This window comes from Zea mays, chromosome 8 (genome assembly GCF_902167145.1).
Source record: "Zea mays cultivar B73 chromosome 8, Zm-B73-REFERENCE-NAM-5.0, whole genome shotgun sequence".
Taxonomy (NCBI): domain Eukaryota; kingdom Viridiplantae; phylum Streptophyta; class Magnoliopsida; order Poales; family Poaceae; genus Zea; species Zea mays.
Genome location: NC_050103.1, coordinates 83,024,777 through 83,033,269, shown reverse-complemented (window position 1 = coordinate 83,033,269; position 8,493 = coordinate 83,024,777).

The following is an 8,493-nucleotide window of genomic DNA, read 5'->3' as shown; positions in this document are numbered from 1 at the left end:
CGGGACTCTTCCGATGAAGTGCTCCCGTGGCTTGTAGTGGGCTTTTCGCCGGTCTCCATCTCCTTCTTGGCGTGATCTCCCGACATCACTTCGAGCGGTTAGGCTCTAATGAAGCACCGGGCTCCGATACCAATTGATAGTCGCCTAGAGGGGGGGTGAATAGGGCGAAACTGAAATTTACAAATATAAACACAACTACAAGCCGGGTTAGTGTTAGAAATAAAACCGAGTCCGCGAGAGAGGGTGCAAAACAAATCTCAAGAAAATAAGGAGTGTGACACAAAGATTTGTTTTACCGAGGTTCGGTTCTCGCAAACCTACTCCCCGTTGAGGTGGTCACAAAGACCGGGTCTCTTTCAACCCTTTCCCTCTCTCAAACGGTCCCTCCGACCGAGTGAGCTTCTCTTCTCAAATCAAACCGGGAACAAAACTTCCACGCAAGGGCCACCACACAATTGGTGCCTCTTGCCTTGATTACAATGGAGTTTTGATCACAAGAACAAGTGAGAAAGAAAAGAAGCAATCCAAGCGCAAGAGCTCAAAAGAACACGACAAATCTCTCTCGCTAATCACTAAAGCCTTGTGTGGAATTGGAGAGGATTTGATCTCTTTGGTGTGTCTAGAATTGAATGCCTAGCTCTTGTAAGTGGCTGAGAAGTGGAAAACTTGGATGCAATGAATGGTGGGTGGTTGGGGGTATTTATAGCCCCAACCACCAAACTAGCCGTTTGGTGGGGCTGACTGTCGTATGGTGCACCGGACAGTCCGGTGTACACCGGACATGTCCGGTGCGCCAGCCACGTCACCAAAGCTGTTGGGATTCGACCGTTGGAGCACTGTCTTCTGAGCCCGCTTGGATGTCTGGTGCGCCAGTATGGGCATGTCTGACTTCTGCGCGCGCTGGCGCGCATTTAATGCGCTGCAGGTAGCCGTTGGCGCCGAAATAGCCGTTGCCCCGTAGTTACACCGGACAGTCCGGTGTACACCGGACATGTCCGGTGAATTATAGCGGAGCAGCCGTCGTGGTTTCCCGAAACTGGCGAGTTCCGGAGGCGCCGTTCCTTGGAGCACCGGACACTGTCCGGTGTACACCGGACAGTCCGGTGAATTATAGCGAAGTGCCTCTGGAATTTCCCGAAGGTGGCGAGTTTGAGTTGGAGTCCTCTGGTGCACCGGACACTGTCTGGTGGCGAGTTTGAGTTGGAGTTCCAGACCAGAGGTGCCTTCGGTTGGCCCTTTGCTCTTTTGTTGAACCCAATACTTGGTCATTTTAATTGGCTTGTTGTGAGCCTTTGGCACCTGTATAACTTATACACTAGAGCAAACTAGTTAGTCCAATTATTTGTGTTAGGCAATTCAACCACCAAAATCAATTAGGAAAATAGGTGTAAGCCTAATTCCCTTTCAATCCGGCTTCACTAAGTACGCTCCACTTGGTGTATAAATAGGGCAGTGGTCCCTCCACGGAGGGGGGATCCATCGATCGAGGTCATCGATATACACACGACACTCATAGACGAACGCTCGCTCTCCCATTCTGTCTTAGCTATTGGCACTTGCCTCAATCATCTCAAGGGACTTAGGGACTTACCCTCTCCCGATGTGCTTGTAAACCCCTACTACAAGCACCACGGTGTGAGTAATATATGTCGCATCCTCTCTGCTGGAAGTAGGGCCTTGAGTAGCCCGAACTAGGATAATCGCTTGTGTCTCCTTGCACACCATCTAGAGTCGGCCACGCGGCACATTTACTGGTTGGTTAAGGACCCACGGTCAAAACACCGACATGTGGTTATATTGGTGAGAAAGATGATGACATGATTCGGTTTGCTAGCGATGAAACAATTTTAGATACAAAGGATGATGAAATAGTGATGTTCAGGAGCTTCTTCCCTGCTGGTTTTCGGCTCCCAATGTTCAATATGATTGTAGAGGTCCTAAAAATATAGAATCTTCATGCATCAACTTATACCAAATGCAATTGACAGACTCAACACACACACACACAGATATATATATATATAGTTTATATATCTAAAGCCCTAGGCTTCCAATAACTAGAGTAAGCCCAAGCCAAACGGTGCCATCTAGTTGAGTTGGACCAGGCCAGGGCATCTATAAAAGCAGCCCAGACCTCAAGGAATTAGGGTTTCGGGGCCTAGCAGAGGCCGCAACTGCTTGAGGCACGAGCGACAGTGAGCGGTGGCCAGACAACGACGATGGCTTCCTGCAGCGTGAGATACTAGCGGCGAGCAGCGGCGTGAGGCACGAGCGGTGACCCCAGGCGACATCGGTGAGCGGCCGGCCTAGGTGACGTCAGCGAGCGATGCCCTAAGACACTAGCGTCGCGGCAGATGTGACTGCACGAGGCACGAGCGGCGGCGCGAGCGTTTACGGCGGCAACCGCCCGACTCCAAGCGGTGATGGTGGCAATGACCGCCAGCGGTAGCATCTGAAGACAATGATCTGCTTTGATCCGACGAGTCTCGGGTGTCCTTCGACGAAGACCACCTCCAATCTGCGCGGCTTTAGAGGCGTTCGTCAATCCGGTGGCATTAGGGTCATCCTCTAGCGATGTCCTCGCATCGATCCATGTTTATGCCTACTACTTACACTATTTAAGCATTCTATTGAGGATTTTTTGTTGATGAATACAACGTCTCTCACGTGTCTTTAGTTTTTATGGTAACCACCTGGATTCACACACATTTGTTATGGGGATGTCAAACGTGATATCATGCTGACCATTGTAATAAATTGCGGATTTTTATGATTACCATTGTCAATGTTTATGCTTAAAATTATGGATGTTTGTGCTCAAACATGTGGATGCGCCCACCAATGTCTTGTTGCATATTTTTCGCATGCATAGTAAAAAAAGGAATCCCTTAATTTATGGTTTTGGTAACTAGCATTAAAATCAAATCCCTTAATCAACTCCCCTAATCAACTCTCCTAATCAGCCCCTAATCAAATCCCGTGATTTTTGGTGGTCACATGGACGTGGGAGCTGTTGGTTGAGAGTGAATCAACATTTACATTGTTATCTATCACTATCTATGCTCCAACTTGAGGATTTTTTTATCACTAATACAAGGCATCAAAGTTACCAACACCTCTCACTTTGGCTCGATATTTACGATCATAACTTAGGGTTTTGAAGCTCAAAATCAAAGGTTTTTACGCTCGAACATGTAGATGCGTTCACCAGTGGACCACATGTCAGATTTTTATGCAGTGTACCAAGTTGCATAAATAACTACATCATGTAGCATAACTAGTGTCAGTATATATCATAAACTGGATATAACAAGCCTAGCTGCATGGCTGTTGGACCGATCCTATATTTATGGAATCATCCATTTTTTGCGTCAATGCAGTGGAAACGAAAATATCCTCCAAAATTTTCGCACATGTAATGGAAATTCCCACGGTCTGTCCTAATTATCGGATCTACCATAAAAATAGGACATGTATGCATGCGTCTAGGCGTCTGCACGTGGTCCAGTGGCTGGGGCGAGTTTTTTATGCTATCTCTATAAACTATTTATGCTATTTCCGTGAAGTATTTATGCTATCCGCACAAAAAACCACAATTTATGGTGTGTGTCACACGCGGGGTTGGGGTTTGACTGACACGCGTGGGGGAGAGGTTTGACTTGGTGCACACATGCATGTGATGTGGGTGGGCGTGCCTATGCGCTCCAACCAAGTCGCATGGGTGGTCGGCCACTTCCTGTACCATCTGGAAGCCTAGGGCTATATATATATATATATATATATATATATATATATATATATATATATATATATATATATATATATATATATATATATATATATATATATATATATATATATATATATATATATATATATATATATATATATATATATATATATATATATATATATATATATATATATATATATATATATGGGGCCTTACAGCCAAATTGATAGTGCAAGTGCCGAAGGTTTTTACAAGATTCACGAGCTGCATTATTAGACAAAGGCAAGGCCTTCGAATAAGTTGCATAATAACTTTGGGTGCTATAATTTTCTATACCAAAAGAAAATGAAAGCTCCAATGCGGAGGTATCGAACTAAATGACCAACGGGGTGGACGAAGGAGTGGTTTTATATGAAAGCTGATAATAAGGGTAGAGAGAAGTTTAAGGGAATTGTGATTAGTCTTCTCTGGGTTCTCCTGTGTAGACAACCCATGTTGCTTTTAACACAGTGGTGGAACATATTAGCACTCATGACTTAGTGCAAGAGTTCCTTGCTAATCAAGTATTCCCAACGTTTTCTGGTTAGGGATGCCGAAGGATAAAAAAGAGGTTTATAAGTGGGCTCTTGTAAGATTACCGTATCAGTTCAAAGATCGTCCTATCTTCAAGCGCCCATGCAAACATTTGCTAGAAAGCATCGAAGTGATGCGTAATGAAATTCTTGGTAACTTTACTAGGAAAGAAGATCAACTGATGACTGTCATCTTCGGCTATCGAGGAAAACGAAGATTGAATAGGGTTATGGACGCATTGAAGTTTGAATACCCCAAATATCCGAAGGTCTTGGAGGAAACAACAGCTGGTGTCAAGAAAAAATAGAACTATTAGCATTATGAAAAGACAAGCTATCATATCCGTGGACAAAAGAAACAAAAATTAGCCAAAAATCGAAGGTTGACAAGGATGATTAAGGGGAGTCCCCACACTCAGAAGCAAAAACTTGTCCAAAAAGGCAAAAAAACAGAAACACTTGTTTGCGAGAGTAGAACACCTTCCGAGATAACAAAGAAAAATTGTGAAAGTACATCAACTTCATCCCTTGAATCTTTGATGCCATAAAAATAATATAGGTAATGACTGTTACAAAATTAATAGTGCTTGAGATTAATTTGATAATGCACCATAAAACAAAAAATCTAGATCTACTGGCAGATAATATCAACGACATTAGAATAGAACAGATCTGAACTAACTCAACAAGATTAACGTATAAAAGAAGAATTGACAATGGATCTAACCATGAGACTGTCATTGCAACAAACTGAAACTACAGATTTACTCACAGTGATTTCCAGGAGTTTTGTAGAGGACCCAAGCGGACGTGCACGCGGTATGGTAGCCTCCATAGCCCTTTATTTGTCTCATGTGAAGAGTAGGGAACACTCCCACATATAAGGTGGTTCTCTCTTATTTAGATGAGCGATATGAGACTAAAGCCCCATCTCATCTACACACCACCTTGGCTTCCTTATTGAATTGGGCCACACACAAATGGGCCTAATTCCAACAATCACACAATGTTTACCCTTCTCTGCCTTGAGTCTCCTAGGATCAGAGCTGACTAGTCTGTTACTAACCATGAAGGGAAAAGGCACCGAATAAGGATTGGTTAAAGCTTTGTCTGGTGCAGCTCTAAAGGAATCAGCTAAGGAGCAAGTTGATAACATCTCACATAAGGTCCTTCATATGAAGGCAATAATTGTTAGAATTATAGGCATTTTCCGTATCGTTTTAATTCCATAAATTACAATTATGATGATGACATATAAAAGATAATTAACCATAGAAATCATGATCTCAAATTGATCCATACCAATATGGATCAAGAGAACATAAAGCATATGAATCATATAAATATAATAAGTATATAAACATGGTTCATGAATTATTACGGAACAACTAAAAATAAACAGATAGCAATATAAACAGAATGACTGTAAAATTATAACAGACAGTTATAACATATTATAATATGACAGAACAGAGCTACATACGAAACAATAGAGATGAACATATATAATATGCAGAATGTAAAACAGTAACGAACTGAATTGATCATACCCTACCATACGCTCCGAGGATCCAGATCCTTGTCCAACTTCTCTTGCCATCCGTACGAGATGAAGACGCCAGGAACCAATGAAGAAGACAACGACGGACGTTGGGCAGTCGCGTAGACGCTCCCCAAAAACCTAATTGCCGATCCCTCGAGCAGGGTCTCGAACGGCAAGGGCTTCGGAGGCACCTACCCTCTCGCCTCTCTGTGCGCGCAGAGCTACGAGATGGAAACACCCTCACTTGCGGCTGGACTGTGACTCTGAAATGGTTCTATTCTCGTGTACCAAGTGCGGGAAGCTGAAGGAGAAGGGTGCATGCGACACGCCAGGAGACGAGCAACTGAAGGACAAAGGTCTCGCATGCAGCTGACGAAGAGACAAGCAACTGAAAGGTTTAACCCGGAGTTGAAACTCCCGCGGTTAATGAGTGCTAAAAATTAACACAACCACATCACGCCCGCCCGCTGCCACGCCTGGCCAGCGGCGGCGGCGCGCGCGCGCTTGTGGCACGCCCTTGTCCATTTCTTGACTTATCAAATTAAGTGGAATAATTCCCACCATATAAGTCAAGCCAAAAGACCCTTGGACTTTCAATATGGTACTATTGGTATTCTCCACCATTACACACCATAAAGTTTATTCAATAAATGGGCCAAGCCCATAAAAGAATCAACAATAATGAGGCTCATTTTCAAAACACCTTCGGCAAAAGAAAAGAAGAAGGATTCAGATGCAGATAAAAATGCCAAAGCAATTGTTGCTGCTTCAATAAATAAAATAACCGAGGACTTGAAGCCCAAAAGGACTAGATAAGAAGAGCTACAGTTAACTGAGGCCCGAGCATCTGAAAAAGTTGGAATGAAGACCCCCATCGTCACAAGAAGATGAAACTACAACTTTTTCTAAGGAAGCCATTTTTGATTTTAGGAACCTTGCTATTGAAGAACTGAGTTTCGAAGTGATATCTCATCTCAATGACTTTGCATTGGCAACCGGGTATCCAGAGGAGGCCGTTATTTTTGGTGGGGTTGACGAAGATGTGCTGGACTGCATTGTATACCGAGAAGGAGCTAGAATAGTTGACAACTTGAGAAGTACCAGTTTCCTGAAACTAGAACACGAGCTGTATGGTCTAAGGAAGCAATGTATTGCTGAAAGCTTAGCTTATACAAGCAACAAGGTAAAGCTTTGTCTATACAACATGCTTTTTAAATAAGAGCACAACTTGCTAAAAGTTTTTATTTTTGAAAAAAATGTAGAGTTTGCTATTGAGCAAGGCTTTGAAGCTTCAGCAAAATACAGAAGATCCGGAAGAGCGAAATTATTATTTTGGGATTGGAGAGTGAAAATAAAAAGCTTCAAGGGCTCAATAATGACAAAGACATCATGATCCAATCATTAAATGCAAGCTTAGCTGAAGCTCAGGGGGCCAATAAAGATGCAGAATCAGAAAGCAAGCAACAAAAACTAAGAAATTGAAAATCAGGATAAAGAGATTCAACGTCTGACGGTTAAACTGGAGAAGGTCAGAACAGATCATGAAGATGAAGCCTCTCGCCTTCGACTTGGAATTGAAAACTTGAAGAAAAAAGTCAACTTGAAAGAACAAGAAAAAATAAAATTGGTGCAATGATTAATAGAGCTTCAAGACAGCTGTTTTGAAATAGTTTCTCGATGCTGCAAACGTCTGCGCGAAGTGTTTCATTCAGTTGGCACAGTATTTGTAACACCCTGAATTTTAGGCTATAAAAATTTCTTTGCTTTACTCTCAAAATTCAAATGTTATTGAAAGGGAAATAGAGTTTAACCTTTTCTTATAAATGATTTTGGTGGTTGAATGCCCAACACAAATAATTGGACTAACTAGTTTGCTCCAGATTATATATTCCACAGGTGCATAAAGGTTCAACACAAACCAATAAAAGATCAAAGTTAGGGTTCAAAAGAAAGGAGCAAGAGAAACCAAAGTGAACCCTAGTCTGGCGCACCGGACAGTGTCCGGTGCACCAGGACCGTACGACTTCAAACTCTTAAACTTCGGGTTTCAGAAGCACCGCTCCGCTATAATTCACTGGACTGTCTGGTGTACCACCAGACTGTCCGATGTGCCACTAGACTGTCCGGTGCACCAGCGGAGCAACGGCTACTTCGCCCAACGGTCGACTGCAAAAGCGGTGAAGTCAGATGAACAGTGAAGATCAGTGCGCGCAGAGTCAGAGCCGCCCGTAAGAGGGGCAACGGACAGTGAACAGTGCATGTCCGGTGCGGCACCGGACTGTCCGGTGCCACATGAAGACAAAGCTTCAACGGTCGAAACCGTCAGAACCCTAACGGTTAGGTGACGTGGCTGGCACACCGGACTATCCGGTGCACCCATCGACAACAGCCTGCCCCAATGATTGAATTGGTGGTTGGGAGCTATAAATACCCCACAACCACCTCCACTCCAACCATCCAAGCATTCACAACAGTGCATTCAATACAAGAGCAATACACTACACTCCAAGACACAAATGAAAGCCTCCGATCCAATCAAAGTCCACAATTCAACTCTAGTATTTTAGGACTTGTGAGAAGATCGTATTGTGTTTCTTTGTTGCTCTTGTTGCTTGGTTGGCTTTCTTCTTTCTCTCATTCTTACT